Source organism: Panthera uncia, chromosome B4 (genome assembly GCF_023721935.1).
Source record: "Panthera uncia isolate 11264 chromosome B4, Puncia_PCG_1.0, whole genome shotgun sequence".
In the NCBI taxonomy this organism is placed as follows: Eukaryota; Metazoa; Chordata; class Mammalia; order Carnivora; family Felidae; genus Panthera; species Panthera uncia.
In genome coordinates this window covers 18400761-18415746 of record NC_064809.1, presented here as the reverse complement: position 1 = coordinate 18415746, position 14986 = coordinate 18400761, and the positions used below count along the sequence as shown (strand labels likewise).

General features: G+C 38.9%; 1 protein-coding gene across 1 annotated transcript in view; it reads right to left on the bottom strand.

The window, feature by feature from the left end:
* PLXDC2 (plexin domain containing 2) overlaps positions 1 to 14986 on the bottom strand; it is a 446547-nt gene that overhangs the window by 134475 nt on the left and 297086 nt on the right. The gene's annotated exons all lie outside the window — the stretch shown is intronic.

Genomic DNA, 14986 nt, shown 5'->3' with positions numbered 1-14986 from the left:
CTCAATACTAAATTAATTTTCAAAAACAAGTGTAAGAAAAGCAGCAGCAAGTTCCCAGGAAAACAGAGTTGCAAAATGCAGGACCATAAATGATTTCAGATGCCTAATTCTTACTGTTAATGCTTAAAAGATACATATATATGTATATTTTTATCTCTGGATGTTTCCACATAGATTTGGCAGAAAAAAAAATCATTCCCCATTCTCCATAACCCATTTTTCAAATCATACAAATCCTTAACGGCTCCTTGCCTTCACCAGGAAAAAGTTTTCTGGAACTACAATTTCCCAAATTGCAGAGGCGAAGTCTCATCTTGTTCCCACAGAAATAAGTAAAAATATGGAAGAATCTGTTAATGAATAAAAACTATCATTATGATTCTTGTTCTTCTATCTCTGTAACATTAAAATAAGTTATTTTTGCTCTGACTATACTACAGTGCTGCAAATACAATTAACAAGCAACAGCTACTCTAACTGCGAACACATCCACCACTGCTCTTAATCTATTTCCACCATTACCACTGCCACCACCAAGAGTGATGTGTAAAAGAAGTCAAGGGTGCAAAAAACCCCACTTACTCCGCAGCGTAAGTTTCATTTTGCGAATTCTGAGAATACATGCTTGTTTCCCTTAACCATGTTGCAAGGCGGTTCCTAGTTCTTGGTGACCATGGAGTGAAATGGTTAACTGTAGTGATGGGTTCTACTGACTTTTCAATACATTTCTAAATTTTGAAAATGTCCTTTCAGCAGTGGCTAGTACCTGAGGGAGGGAAAAACCTTACAGGCCTACGGATAGTAGGGAAATCTGGTTAGGTGTTGAATGAGAACCAGTTATGCAAATTAGAGAGTGCTTTCATGGAAGAAAACTTCTCCAAAGCTTCAAAGGCACTTAGAGCTGCCAACATCCCATTTAAACATTTACCTCTTTTCTTTAGCTTTTTGAGGCATGCTCTATTGTAGAGAAAATATATACAGTAAAACCTTAGATTGCAAGTAACCTGTTCTGTGAGTGTTCCACAAGACGAACAAACATTTCTAATAAATTTTAACTTGATAAACGAGTGATGTCTTGCAATACGAGGTACGTGATGCCAAACGTCACAAACGTGATGCCAAATGATCACAACTGAGCTAATGGTTCTTCTCTCTCTCTCTCTCTCTCTCTCTCTCTCTCTCTGCAGGATTGTGGGTGATCATCCCCCATGCTCTGATGCTCAGTCTCAGGTCTCGGTGTCTGGTAGAAATCAGTGATTTTTCAGAATGTTGGAAGGTGTCCAAAACTGGCACTTGTCTGTTTTTTTTTTTGTCACTTCAAAGCTCCTACGGACAGTCCTTTGCTTTTCATAAAAGAGGAAGCTTAGGAATGCTTTGCTTCATTCTAGGTCAGGCTGCCTGCAGATATAGACCCTTTCCTCTGCTGCTTTATTTCCAGTTACATTAAATATAGTATATGACAAGTTTATTAATACTGTACTGTAGTCAACATCCGTGCAAGCATATATAATGGCCGCCATGAAGAAAAAGATTCCATTGAGCCAATAGATAGCAGTGATTCCATGAGTGATAGTGGAAGTCGTCCTCTACAATGACTGTCTTCTCTCTTGTGTCCCTCACACAAGCCATTAAGGTTTTAAGTGCAGGTCAATTTGTTTATTTTTCTTTATATTTTGTATTTTATTTATTATTTTGTATTTATTACAGTATTGTAATAATTTTTTTATGAATATTTTTGGGTTGTGGAACAAATCACCTGAGTTTCCATTATTTCTTATGGGGAAATTCGCTTTGATATACCAAGTGCGTGGGATGACCAGCACGTTTCCGGAATGAATTATGTTCCCAAACCAAGGTTTTACTGTATTTCGTTTTTCTGGTTGTTTACATTATGGAGTAGTTTAAGCAAAATATTTGTATTATTTTTTTCAAAACAGTTGGTAGCCATATGAAGGGCTAATCATAAAATATCTCCTTAGATCACTACATGCTTCTTATTTAAAAGGAGTTTGAGGGAGAAACAACCTGTTTTCTTGGTGAAAATTCTAACACCTATACTTTGGAGCACAGTTGTAGTCACCTCGGATCCTGTTTCAGCCTCTGTTCTTTTAATTGACAAATTTTATGGATAGATTTACATTGGATTCCTCTATTGCAATCCACCAAATGAGCCTTAAGTCGGTAGGTGGATGATATGATTACAGAATTTAGTTAATGGTACAAGCAAATTACATCCTCGTGGTGTGACTGTTACTTGACATCTTAGTGGCTCAGTTCGCTAATCTGTTAAACGGGGGAGTAATCATTGGGCTGTTGTCGTGGTTGAATGAGTTGATGCGTAAAAAACACAGTCAGTGTTTAAAATAAAAATGTGCAGACAACAAGCAATCCATTAAATTCCTTCCAATTTTTACCTCTTGAAGTCTTTTGTGTCTAATATATACTAGTTGATTGGACTTACACTGGGATGTTTATATGATTTTGAAATTGTGCTTCAGACCCAAATGGTATGATATGTGTTTCTCTGCACTCTTCTAGTTTGGGTCAAGGTATACTGTGGACTCTAACTACAGGGCAACAGATAATTAAAAGCCTGAATGTCCAAAGTTCTACAGTCGAGATATCTTGTCTTACATTCTGATGGAGTAAGCACCTTGTAAAAACCTTAACATCTTATTGGTTGCAAATGGTTATTTCATTTAATTGGAAGTGTCATAGTAATAAAGGCTATGTGAAACATTCTATGAAACTTTAATGTGTAAAGGTCTACATAAAGTATTTTATTTCATCATCTTTCAGTTGGTATTTTTGACCCCAGAGGAAAGGCTGGAGCTAATGTGTGTGCCTGCAGGGCATTGAGCACTGATAGTTAAATGCTGCCTTTAGAGTACAAAGGCACCATTGTCACCTTTATGATGTACGAACTTGTCTACACGCTAATCAAAGAGATCCGAAATTCATGGTCTTTGTTCCATGAGGATTTAGAGAACAGATTCCCCATTCGGACTCCTCACTAGCTTTACATGTGATCTGGTCCCTTTCTATTCACGAAAGCCTGAGTTATTTCACTGGGTAGTGTTTGTGGTTAATTGTTCTGTCAGTCACTCGATATTTGTCATCGACAAGCTTGCTTGAAGGGAACAAGTGAAGTCTGGGCATAATTCAACGTACATTGTTCAAAAATGCCATTTGATGAATCACAATGCATTCTCACTATGCTGTAAACTACACCCGTTTCAGACAAATACTTGTTTGTAGTTAAGTCAGTCTTTTAAACAAAACCATATGAGGCAGCAACTGCTAATTTGAAAATTAAGTTGTGGTAAGTTATCTGGTAATGGAACTGTCTGCCAGCTGCAACCGTACAATGATAGGTTTCATGTAACGGGCTTCCTCTGGACAAAATTGTTGCGAGTAGACCTCACAGTTCACTGTGAGGATACTGGTTTGTACATGCAACCTAGATGTTTAAGCAAAAAGAAAAAGAAAAAAAAATATTTCTGAGTTTCATGTGAGCTTGCCAACTAGTGGCTCCTTGGAAGAAACCTACAATATTGTCACTCACCAAATATTTTCCCTTTACACTTCCAACCAGCTGTTAAGGTAAAATATATCAAGTGCATTTTCTATAAATAAAAAAATATATATGTTAAAATATATCACATCTCCTAGACTCCTTTATTCCACTGGCCCGAGGCACCATGGGGGATTACAAATCATAGCAAAGCCATTCCTTGGGGAAAAAAAGGCAACAAGTGACAACTTGGTTATTGGCTACGAATTACGTTCATGAAATTACCGATATAAAAATGTATGTTGACTACATAAAGTGCTTCTCACCAACTCTAGGAGGAAAGAGCAGGAGCCAGAATTGTGTGGATGTGGAGAGAAAGAGAGACAGAAGTCTGCAACTCTTTCATTTTCATTTTGAACCGGTGACAAAATTGTAGCCTGTAGTTCTTGCCTTCTCCATCTTGTTTCTCAAATAAATCCATGTGACTTATTCTTAACTCATGTTAATTGCCAGTGGCCCCTGTCAACAGCACCCTTCTTCCCTCTGCTCCAAATGTTTCTCATTATGTAGGATTTGCAGAGATGGGTCCATTCACACGGCAGATAATGAATGGCACCCCCCTGGAGTTGTGTGGTGCATGGCTTCTCATGGAAGCACTGATTGCTCTTGTTTGCTTCAGAAACAAGTTCGTCTCCTCTATTCAGATTGATCCAGGTAACATTTCAAAAGTCTTATTCCTACATGGGGAGGAATGGGAGGGTTGCATTGAATTATTTATGCCTCCCCCTGCCCCTACCCCGACTGGGGATTCAGAGATCCTGCGTCAAATGCTGGACTCACATGTGGCAGAGTTTTAGCTGAGAGTTAGACCCCAGTACCTGAGGTCTGTTTAATTTGGGGTTGGTTATGCTGCTCTGTTTGCAAAGCCTCTATCTTGATTCCCACCTAATCTCTTGGACCCTGCTCCCTGTGGGTAGTCTTTCTAGAAAACAACTACTTGGCTTCTTGACCTGTGAATATCACTTGCCCCTAGAATTTCTGCCCATTTATTGGGACTAAGTAACCCCTTTGGGAAACTACCTAGAACAGCTCAAAGTTACCAGCTGGCCTTCCATCCAGGCTCTGTCTTGCTCTAGAGAGGGGAGCACATGACCTGCTGTGGCTTTTATTTTATCCCCAGGGTTCCCCCTTACCCTGAAGAACAATAAAAACTATCCCATCCTTTTCAAAGGACTTAACATCCATTTTTTAAGTGACCAGAAAGAGCCCTGGAAGCAAGATGGCCAAATGTAAAGGGAGGCCATATTCAGATAGGGAACTAACTTTTTTCCTGTCTCATCAGACCTTCTTGTATTTATTGAATCATCTGTAGTACTGCATATCTTACTTTCAAAATCAGGTAAATTTGAAGTGAAAATATTAGGTAGCAGGAGAATAAATCCTTTGAATTCTTGCCCTGAATAGTGGTCTATGCAAGCCTATAGTTTACAAAACAAGTTTTAGTCCACATTTTTGAAGTTATAACTATGCTTTCCCACATCCATTCTTCCCCAAATGATTTTGTTTCCCTTCATTGTTTAGACGTTCATAGGAGATACAGAGATTTCATCCCTAAGTTTTACCACAATCCTTCCAAGTCGGGTCATGAAAGGTCTTGAATGTACTGACCATGTTTTCATTGTCCTTCCCTTTTTTAGTGCAAGAGAAATACCGTTCATCTAGACCAGATAGAAGCTATAAAAGGGAGTAGAAGAGCTTTGCTTTCTCAAAAACCGCCATCTGCCATGCACAACTAGTTCCAAATCAAGGGTTTGCTCTTTCCTTTTTTTCTAGTGTAAGTAAAGTATCCCAGTTGTTGCCTCAGATGGTCTTGGTTTTATGCCTTAGCATTTAACTTCTAGATCATGTCATATATATAGTGTCATATATGCAATGTTTAGATAGACAGTATGTAAATAGTTTGGGTATATATGTGTGCATATATGTGTGTGTGTATATACATATGTATATACATATATATATGCATATATAATACACACACAATGTGTGTGTGCGTGTGTGTGTGTCTGTGTGTGTGTGTGTGTGTGTGTGTGCATTTCTCACCATGAGGAGTTCAAGTGGACTGCACAGGCCTAGGTTTGAATTCATCTTGTACAAGAGGTATGATGTCCTGTCTTCACTCTCATTGAGTTGCAATTTCCTCTGGAAAATTAGGTTAAAATTAACCCCTTCTAAACAGCACTACTGTGTGCATTGGTCAGGAAGAAATGCTACAGAAATGTAGCTGCAGTCCAAATTCAACACACATTTGGAACATCTGTATTGCCCTGTGACATCCTTTTACAATCAGGGTTCTGGGGAGACTCGCTCTGCAGCTACACTGATTCCTCTCCTTGTCCGCTCTTGATCTCTGCAGCCCTATGGTCAGATTCCAACTGTGATACTTCTGACCTCCTTGAGACATGAGCCCTTTCACAGTCACAGAATTGTGACCACAACTACATTTTCTCTGAAATTTTAGTAGTCTTGTCCCTTGAGAAGATGAATTATCAGTGAGAGGGACAAAACAGCTTGTTAATAAAAGAGCACTGACCCAATTGTACATTCATGTGACAATTTGCACTTGGTAGTTTCAATATGCCCTACAATTTGAACACTCAAAACATTAGATGCCAAAAGAAAAACTCAGTGTATTTGAGAAAAGAAAGGAAAATATGTATTTGGCTTTGTTTATAATGTATACAGGCGTGTGTATGGTGTGTGTATATACACATATACAAATACACACATACACAAACATGTTATATATTTACTTTTTATATATTTTATAATTATATATTTTCTTCTATTTAATTATGGTATATATTCATATTATGTTAATAATATGTTAACATATTCACATTATGTTATACATATAATGTTAATGAGAACTAAGTGGAACTCATCACTACAGTTAAGCATTTTACTTCTTGGTTGCTAAGAACTCATGTGAAATATTGATAAGAAGTGGCTTTCAACATGGTTAAGGAAAACAAGCAAGTATTGTCTGAATTAGAAAAATGAAACTCATGTTGTAGAGCAGTGGAGTTTTTGTATCCTTGGGTTATTCTTATATTATTCTCTTTTGAGGAAGAGCAAATCTTACAGTATATGGATTTGTAAATCAATAAAAAATGCATATTGAATATCTTAAATCTGAAGCATCATAAAATCCTTACTCCCAGTTAACAATCCAGTTAGTTTGCTTCCTCTGAAAGCATTTTAGACATATTTTTACTCGTTTATCTGACCATGATGCACCCAACCCATCAATACCTTGGCTAATGCCACCTAGATTGAGCTTTTCAAAGAGGCATTTATTTTCAAAAATAGGTTGTATTCTTCTATGAAATTTATCAGCTCCAATTTAGGAAAGACTGTAGTCACTGAGAGCACTGAGAGACTGAAAACAGCCCTAAGAGTTTCTCCCATCCATGCCTTATGTTTCTTTCACAACTCTTACCTTCACACCAAATGAATAAACAAACAAACAAATTAAGTTTATTCAGTCATCTCCTCCTAGTGTTGACTCAGGGAAGAGTTTTAGGATATATATTCTTCCAGGGGCACCTGGGTGGCTCAGTCAGTTGAGTGGCTGACTTTGGCTCAGGTCATGATCTCACTGCTCGCAAGTTCAAGCCCTTCGTAGGGCTCTGTGCTGAAAGCTCAGAGGGAGTCTGGAGCCTGCTTCAGAATCTGTCTCTGTCTCTTTGCCCCTCCCCTGCTCGTGCTCTGTCTGTCTCTCTCCCTTTCTCTCTCTATCTCTCTCTCCAATATAAAATAAAAACATAAAAAAAAGAATATCTATTCTTCCAGCACGGCTACCTTACAGAATTCGTTATATGGTTGCATTCGTTATATGGTCCCTGAGGCCGAAAAGAGTAGGATGTGGTTAGTACCACCATTTACCTCACAAATTAGATCCTAATTCAAATGTAGGACATTCTACTTCCTATAATCCTATTTGAAAAAAAATTTGACCAAATACTAAAAAAGCATTTTCCTTGACCTTGAGTCTTTGCAAGCGATATTTAGATTTAAAAATTTCTGAGTACATATTCAAACATTCATACACATTCATATATGGATATTTTGTGGCATTTGACTAATTGCTACTTGCTTTTATATATATATATATATATATATGACTATGTATATTAATGGCTTTAAAAATAAATGTTAAATGATAAAATTCATAACATATGCAGAGAATATATGCTTATGCATACATGAATAAGTAATAAACACCCATGTATCAGTTTATCTACCATCCAGACTAAAAGATATAGAATAAAACATAAATATGACTTTTAAAATTTACTGCTAACCACTTTCATACATTTTTTATCACTTCCTTCCTTTATGTTTTTACACTTTTTACTTTAAAAAAATTATTTATTTATTTTTTTTGAGAGAGATAGAGAGAGGAAGAAGGAGAGGGGTAGTGGGAGAGGGAGAGAGAAAATCCTAAGCAGGTTCCGTGCCCAGCACAGAGCCCAACTTGAGGCTGCTTTGGATTCTGTGTCTTTGGATTCTGTGTCTCTTCTCTCTCTCCTCCTCTACTTGGGCTCTGTCTCTCTCTTTCTCAAAAATAAACATTAAAAAATAAAAGAATGTGTGACTATCTTTAGTCTTTCACTCTGTCATACTTCTGAATTAGTTTATCAAGATACACACACACACACACACACACACACACACACACATAAAATAACTGTGTTGGATTTTGACTGAAATTGCACTGAAATTTTAAGTAAGTTTAGCAGGAATTCACTCCTTTTGATTTTGGGTCTTCCAACCCATAAACATAGTATATAGATTTATTTAGCATTCTAGATATCTTAAGCTGTTTTTAATTAATTTTCTCAAAAATGTCTTGTACATCATTTCTAGATTTATTCCAATTTACTTATTAGTCTTTTTTGAAGATATTATTATTATTGAAAACTTCAGTTTCAATCATATTTTCTAACAGTTTGTGGTGGCATTCAGAAAACCGCCTTTGTATATTGATTTTAGATTCAGAAATCTTACTCAGCTCCAGAACTAATTCTAATAATCTGTACATTTTGGGGGGCTTTAATTTATTGATGATCACTTCATTAGAAAATAATGAGAATATTTTTTCTTTCTAATCATTATGCCTTTTATTTCTTTTTCACTAGCTACATTTTGTATATTGGTTTAATGCAGAAAAAAATTAGGCTTATTGAAAATAGATATCTAAATGGTAAGTGGAAATCTATAGAACATGAAAGAAATATAATTCAGGATCTAACTAAAACAATTATCACAAAGATATTTTACAAGCATGAAAAAATATTTTGTAAAACATTTAGATGAAATCACAATTCTGGTTATTTTTCCTTTCTTTTTCTTCTTATTTCTAAAGAATTCTCTCCACCTTAGAGACAGATAAACCTCTCGCAAGCCATCGGCCTGTAGATACCTGAACACCTTACTTCTCTTGATATCTCATTTAGAGATGCCATTTTTTTCCATTTCTTTCTCAACACGTTCACTTCAACTAAACCTTAACATCTGATTATACAACCAAAGTAAAGCAGTAGGAAATGATATTCACAAAAGAGCCTCATTTAACTTCTCAATACAGTGCCTTCGACCAGAACAACATGCACTGGAAAGAGGTAGAAATGGCAAACAAAGGACAGGAAATAGAACCACAGTCCTGGGACAACCCCAGAAAGGGAAGGAATCATGCAAACCCACCCTTAGGTTAACTGGTATGACCAGTGAAAAACGACCTTCCAAGTGCAGGTACAACATTTTATTGCCTCCCAGGGAAAATAAAAGAGATGCTTAGATATGCTCCCCCCAACCCCATATTTATATCTGACAAAAAGGCTCGGGGGGCAAAACTATCATATCCTAGGTTAAAAAGAGGCACTCCTCAAAGGACACTGTGGGAAAGCACGGAAGCTATACTGTAATTGATAACTTGGTTTTCTCATATTTTTGTCTTTGTGTTGGAGCAGCACGAGCCCGTATCTCGAATGCACTTTTGTGTAACTGCTTCAGACTAATTAGAACTGAAGGGATAAAATTTTTTATTTATTTCAGTTTATATGTGCTAAGGCACAAAATCAAAAGGTCCACCGTGCTGGGAGGAATTCTTTCCCTGGACATTCATTTGAAGTTCCTGTTCAGTGTGTGAATGGAGCAGCGAAGGGGGCGCAGGTAGCATTTGGCCTCAATGACGTAACGGGCCACAAAAGCTCATCTCGTTCGTGTGCCCAAAGCTCAATGAAGCCGAGGCAAGCCTGTATTCGATCAGACACGAGTGCTAACGGAACGCCTAAGATTTTTAGAATAAAAATTAAGAACATTTTAACCTTTGCACGAATTTGGGATACAGGAGACGTGGGGAGATACAACATTTATGAGCGTTCAGGCTTCCACATTTTCTTCTTCACACAATGCCACTGTCAGAAACCTGATGTAGCTATACAGTGGCAATTAGCTCTCTCCCTCATATTTAAACCTTCACTCAGGAGAAATCTGATGAGTTATTATGTGCTACAGTGAGAATGGGATATAATCTTTACCACGTTACCCACTCTCAGGAGTATTTACACGTTATTAAGAAAGATGACCATTCTTAAGCTAAAGAAATGGTTATCTCCTATTGCCACCCACAGGGGCTGAACTATGTGAACGAGTGTCCCCTCACGGCTGACCTTAAATAGAAGGTGAGCACAGGCCCCCCCACCAACCCCATGCCATCCTGCAAAAGGTGGGGGCTAAAATCATGCGAACGTGGGTCACCACAGCCCCTCAGGTGGCTGTCACCATCCTCTGTAGGCTCTGCAACTGTGGAGGTTTTTAAAGACTAGTTACTACAAGGCGGTCACACTGCAAGAGTGAGTCGCAGGCATTGGAGTGTGACACTGGCCCCTCTGGTGTGTGGCCATTCAGCTCCTGTCCGATGACCTTACCAAAAAAGTGTTTTAAAAAAAAATCCCAATTTCATTAAATACAGCCCTTCCAGAGACACTTCTACTGGAGGCAAAAGAGGGGCAAAAACCGTTTGCATTGTGGATTTGTTGTGTCTCCTTATGAGATAGGCTTTTAAGCACAGGTGGGTCAAGTTATTCATCTTCATATCTGCTGTTCAGCTTGGCCGGGCAGAGCATCTGCCTCAGACGTAACAAACTGGGTTTCAACAATGACAATGGTCCCAATGCCACAGCTCAGTATACGGAGCCCTCCCCGGTCTGGCCGCTGCCCGGTTCTCCTCCTGTTCTCCACACGGACCCAATGCTTCAGCCACTCCCAGCTCCCCGCGGGTGCCCTGCGTCGTGCTCACGTTTCACAAGCTGCAGTCTTCTGCCCGAAATACGCTCTCCTCCTTCCGTGCCCTGAAAAATTCTATTCATTTTTCAAGCTTCAGTTTATTTATTTTTTTAAATTTTTTTTAACGTTTTTTATTTATTTTTGGGACAGAGAGAGACAGAGCATGAACAGGGGAGGGGCAGAGAGAGAGGGAGACACAGAATCGGAAACAGGCTCCAGGCTCCGAGCCATCAGCCCAGAGCCCGACGCGGGGCTCGAACTCACGGACCGCGAGATCGTAACCTGGCTGAAGTCGGACGCTCAACCGACTGCGCCACCCAGGCGCCCCTCAAGCTTCAGTTTAAACGTCTCCTCTTGTGAGAAGCTTTTATCCTCTCCAACCCCAGAAGATCTGATTACACCCTTTGGTGTTCCATCCCTGCGCGCATCCCCACTTCTATTATAGGTCTCAGCCTCACTGGTTTACAATTGTTGATTTTCACATCCACCCCCTGGTCTGTTCCCCTGTCTTATCATCTGTTGCAAACCCTGGAGGACAGGGCAAGAGCTTTTTCGTATTTGTATCTCAACACAGTGTCTGGCGGTCACTCACGTATTCATCCAACTTGCTAGCAATTATGGAGCGCTGAGTATGTTTGAGTGATTACACCAGGCAGCGAGAGCAGGGAGAGGGCCTCCCCTGACCTCATAGAGGATGGTGTGTGGGGAGGCTGGAGAGAGGCAGCCAGGGGACAGCAATAGCCCACGGGAGGCCACGCCAGCCACGGAATAGGTCTGGGGACTAAAAGTAATGGAAGCACGGTGAAGGGCTGAAGCAGAGGCTTAACATGACAAGATTTACTCTACTGAAAGATTCTGATAAACACCACATTCAGGAGAGTGCTTATGTCCAGGGAAGAAAAGTGGGGAACACGTGGAGAAAGGTAAAATTTAATTGTGTTTGTTTTATACCCACCCCCCCCTTCAAACTGGCTATTGGGTACACAAAGTTTTCTATATTATTATTATTATTATTTTTTTTTTGGTACAGCTGCAATATTTTAAAAAAAGTGTAAAGCTTATTCAGGCAGAGTATAGACAAGGAGTACAGAAGACATACTTAAAATAGGGTGAGAGTTCACTGCCTCTTTCAATAATTTGTGGAAAGATGAAATGGGCGTCCACTAGGAATGAGGTGGCCAGAAGTAGATACATCGAAGGTTTTTCAGAAGTCAGTTACTGTGCAGATGTTTTATTGCATACATGAGGAGAGTGCCGAGGAGGGAGTCAAATGAGAGATGATGGTGCCATGTACCAAGATGGGGAGAATGGTGGAGAGGAAAAGCTAAATCCAGGCTTAACAGCTAGTTTTGGAATACAAGTGTGCAAGCGACCCAATCCCATTCCTGTTGCTCAAGTGCAGCGGGGAGCATCCCAACAAAAGAATCACATGGCTGTTTCCCGTCACTGACTTCATTCCCCTGTTGAGTCCGTTGTTTCTGAGTTAAGCCCTTGTGCACTGAAGCGGGAACCTTGGGGATCTGCCATAATCAGATTCCTCTGAAGGATACACACCATTTCAAGGCTTGCAAACGGAGGGATTACCTGCTAATTTAACCATGAAACTGGATTTGTAGCTCTGCCCCAGATAAGGTGAGGATGCACAGACACACATAGATCAACTACTCTTCAGGGAACTAGAAAAATCGCGTCCAGGGTCACTTATTCCACGCTGTCTTGTCATCTTCTGAGGTCTAAAGAAAACCTTAAGTAGAGGCCAGCGTATATGACAAAGGCATTAGTTTCCTGCTGACGACGTATTTGTCCACGGCATTAGTATTTCACAAGTGGTATATAAAGAGACACAGCAAATACATTCCATGTTAAGGATTTTCTTTCCAACTTCCACGCAGACCTCTCTTTGGAATAATCTAAGGCAGCATAAGTATTGACATAATGTTAGATAAATACAAGGCAATGAAATCTGTATACTTAAAAATCTATGAAACAGAACTATATAAATGTTACACTCTGACAGAAGTCTTGTTCTGAGGGTTTCCAACCTAATACAGATGACCAAACACGAGAGCCAAAAAAGCTGAAAAGGTCACTAAAGATCCCCACGGGAGATTCTCCCACTGAGTTGGGAGGTGATGGAGAGAAAAACATGGAGTCAAATGCAGGGGAAGATTTCTTTTTCAGGAAAAGAGTAATGGAGACTATTCAATGAGCAGCGGAGCTATTCAAAATCCAAAGTCAGCATAGGGGACTAGTGAAAACTAAAACAGAATTTGAACTTCCTTTATTTTCATAAGTGAACCTTTTAAGTTCATACCTCCATACTGTTCAGTCACTGAAAGACTCAGTGGAGACTGTCAAATAAAATTCTAGTGATAATCAGAAGGTTGTGATAGAGAATTAGAAAACATGTAAAGGTGTATGCTAGGATCTGTGAACTTTCTAGATATCAAATTCTTGTCAGATTATTTGCCAGCTGGGAACATTCACTTTGTTATGAGAGAGGGTAAGCATGGGATTGGCACTCTGGGATCTCACGGAAAATTTACAAAGACAGTTGGTTGTTCATTCCGTTTTTAAAAAAAATTGTGGTGAGAATGCCTAACATGAGATCTGCCCCCTTAAAGTTTTAAGTGCACAATACAGTAGTGTTAACTAGAAGCGTAACATTGTGCAGTGGATCTCTAGAGCTTATTCAACTTTGCATAACTGAAACTTTTCTAACCAGTGGACACTTCTAACCCCCTCATCTAGCTCCTGGCAACCACCATTCTACTTCCTGCCTCCATGAGTTTGACTATTTTGGATACCTAATATAGGAGGAATCATGCAGTATTTGTCCTTCTGTGACTAGCTTATTTGACCTAGCATAAAGTCCTCGAGGTTCATCAATGTTGTTGCATATGTTGCGTTTCCTTTTGTAGGCTATTCGTCCATCCTATGTGTGGATCACTTTTTCTTTATCCGCTCATCTGTTGACGAACATTTAAGTTGTTTCTACACCTTGGCTGTTGTGAACAATTCTGCAATGAACATGGGAATGCAAATGCCTCTTTGGGATTCTAATTTCACTTCTTTTGGATACTCAGAAGTGAGATTGTTGGATCATATGGTACTTCTATTTTTAATTTTTTGAGGAACTCTATCCTGTTTTCTATAGCAGCTGTCCATTTCACATTCTCACCAACAGTATGCAAGGCTTCCAATGTTACTACATTCTCTCCAACACTTGTTATCTTTTTTTTTTTAATAGTAGGCATCCTAACAGGTATGAGGTGATATGTCTTTATGGTTTTGGTTTGTATTTTTCTGATGATTAGTGCTGTTGAACATCTTTTTGTGTACCTGTTGGCCATCCGTATGTCTTCTTTCAAGAAATGCCAATGAAGACCTTCACCCATATTTTACATTGAGCTATTACTCTGCTACTGAGTTGTGGGAATTCCTTATATATTTTGGATATTAACCACTTATCAGGTATAGAACTTGTAAATATTGTCTCCCATTCTGTAGGTTGTCTTTTCATATCACTGGTGGTTTCAATTGCTGCACAGAAGCTTTTTAGTCTGATGTGCAGTTGACCCTTGAACAGCAGTGTGGGGGTTGAGGGGCACCTAACCCCTGTCCAGTTGAGAATCCATGTATAAATTTTGATTCCCCAAGAGATTAACTTCTAATAGGCAACCGTTGACTAGAAGCCTTACCAATAACATAAATAATTAATACATATTTTGTATGTTATGTATATATTATATACTGTATTCTTATAATAAAATTAGCCAAAGAAAATGTTAATAATATCATAAGATAAAATACACTTACAGTACCATACTGTAAAGAATCTGTGTATAAACGGCCCCACACAGTTCAAGTTCAAACTCATGTTGTTCAGAGTCAACTGTAGTCCCAATTGTTTATTTTGCTCTGTGCCTTTGCTTTTGGTGTCAAATCTGCAAGATCATTATCAAGCCCAATGTCATGAAGCTTTTCCCCTATGTTTTCTTCTAGGAGTTTTACAGTTTCAGACCTTATGTTAAAGTCTTTGATCTCCTGACTTTTGTGTATGGTGTAAGCTAAAGGTCCAATTTCATTTTTTTTTGCTTGTGGATATCCACTTTTTCC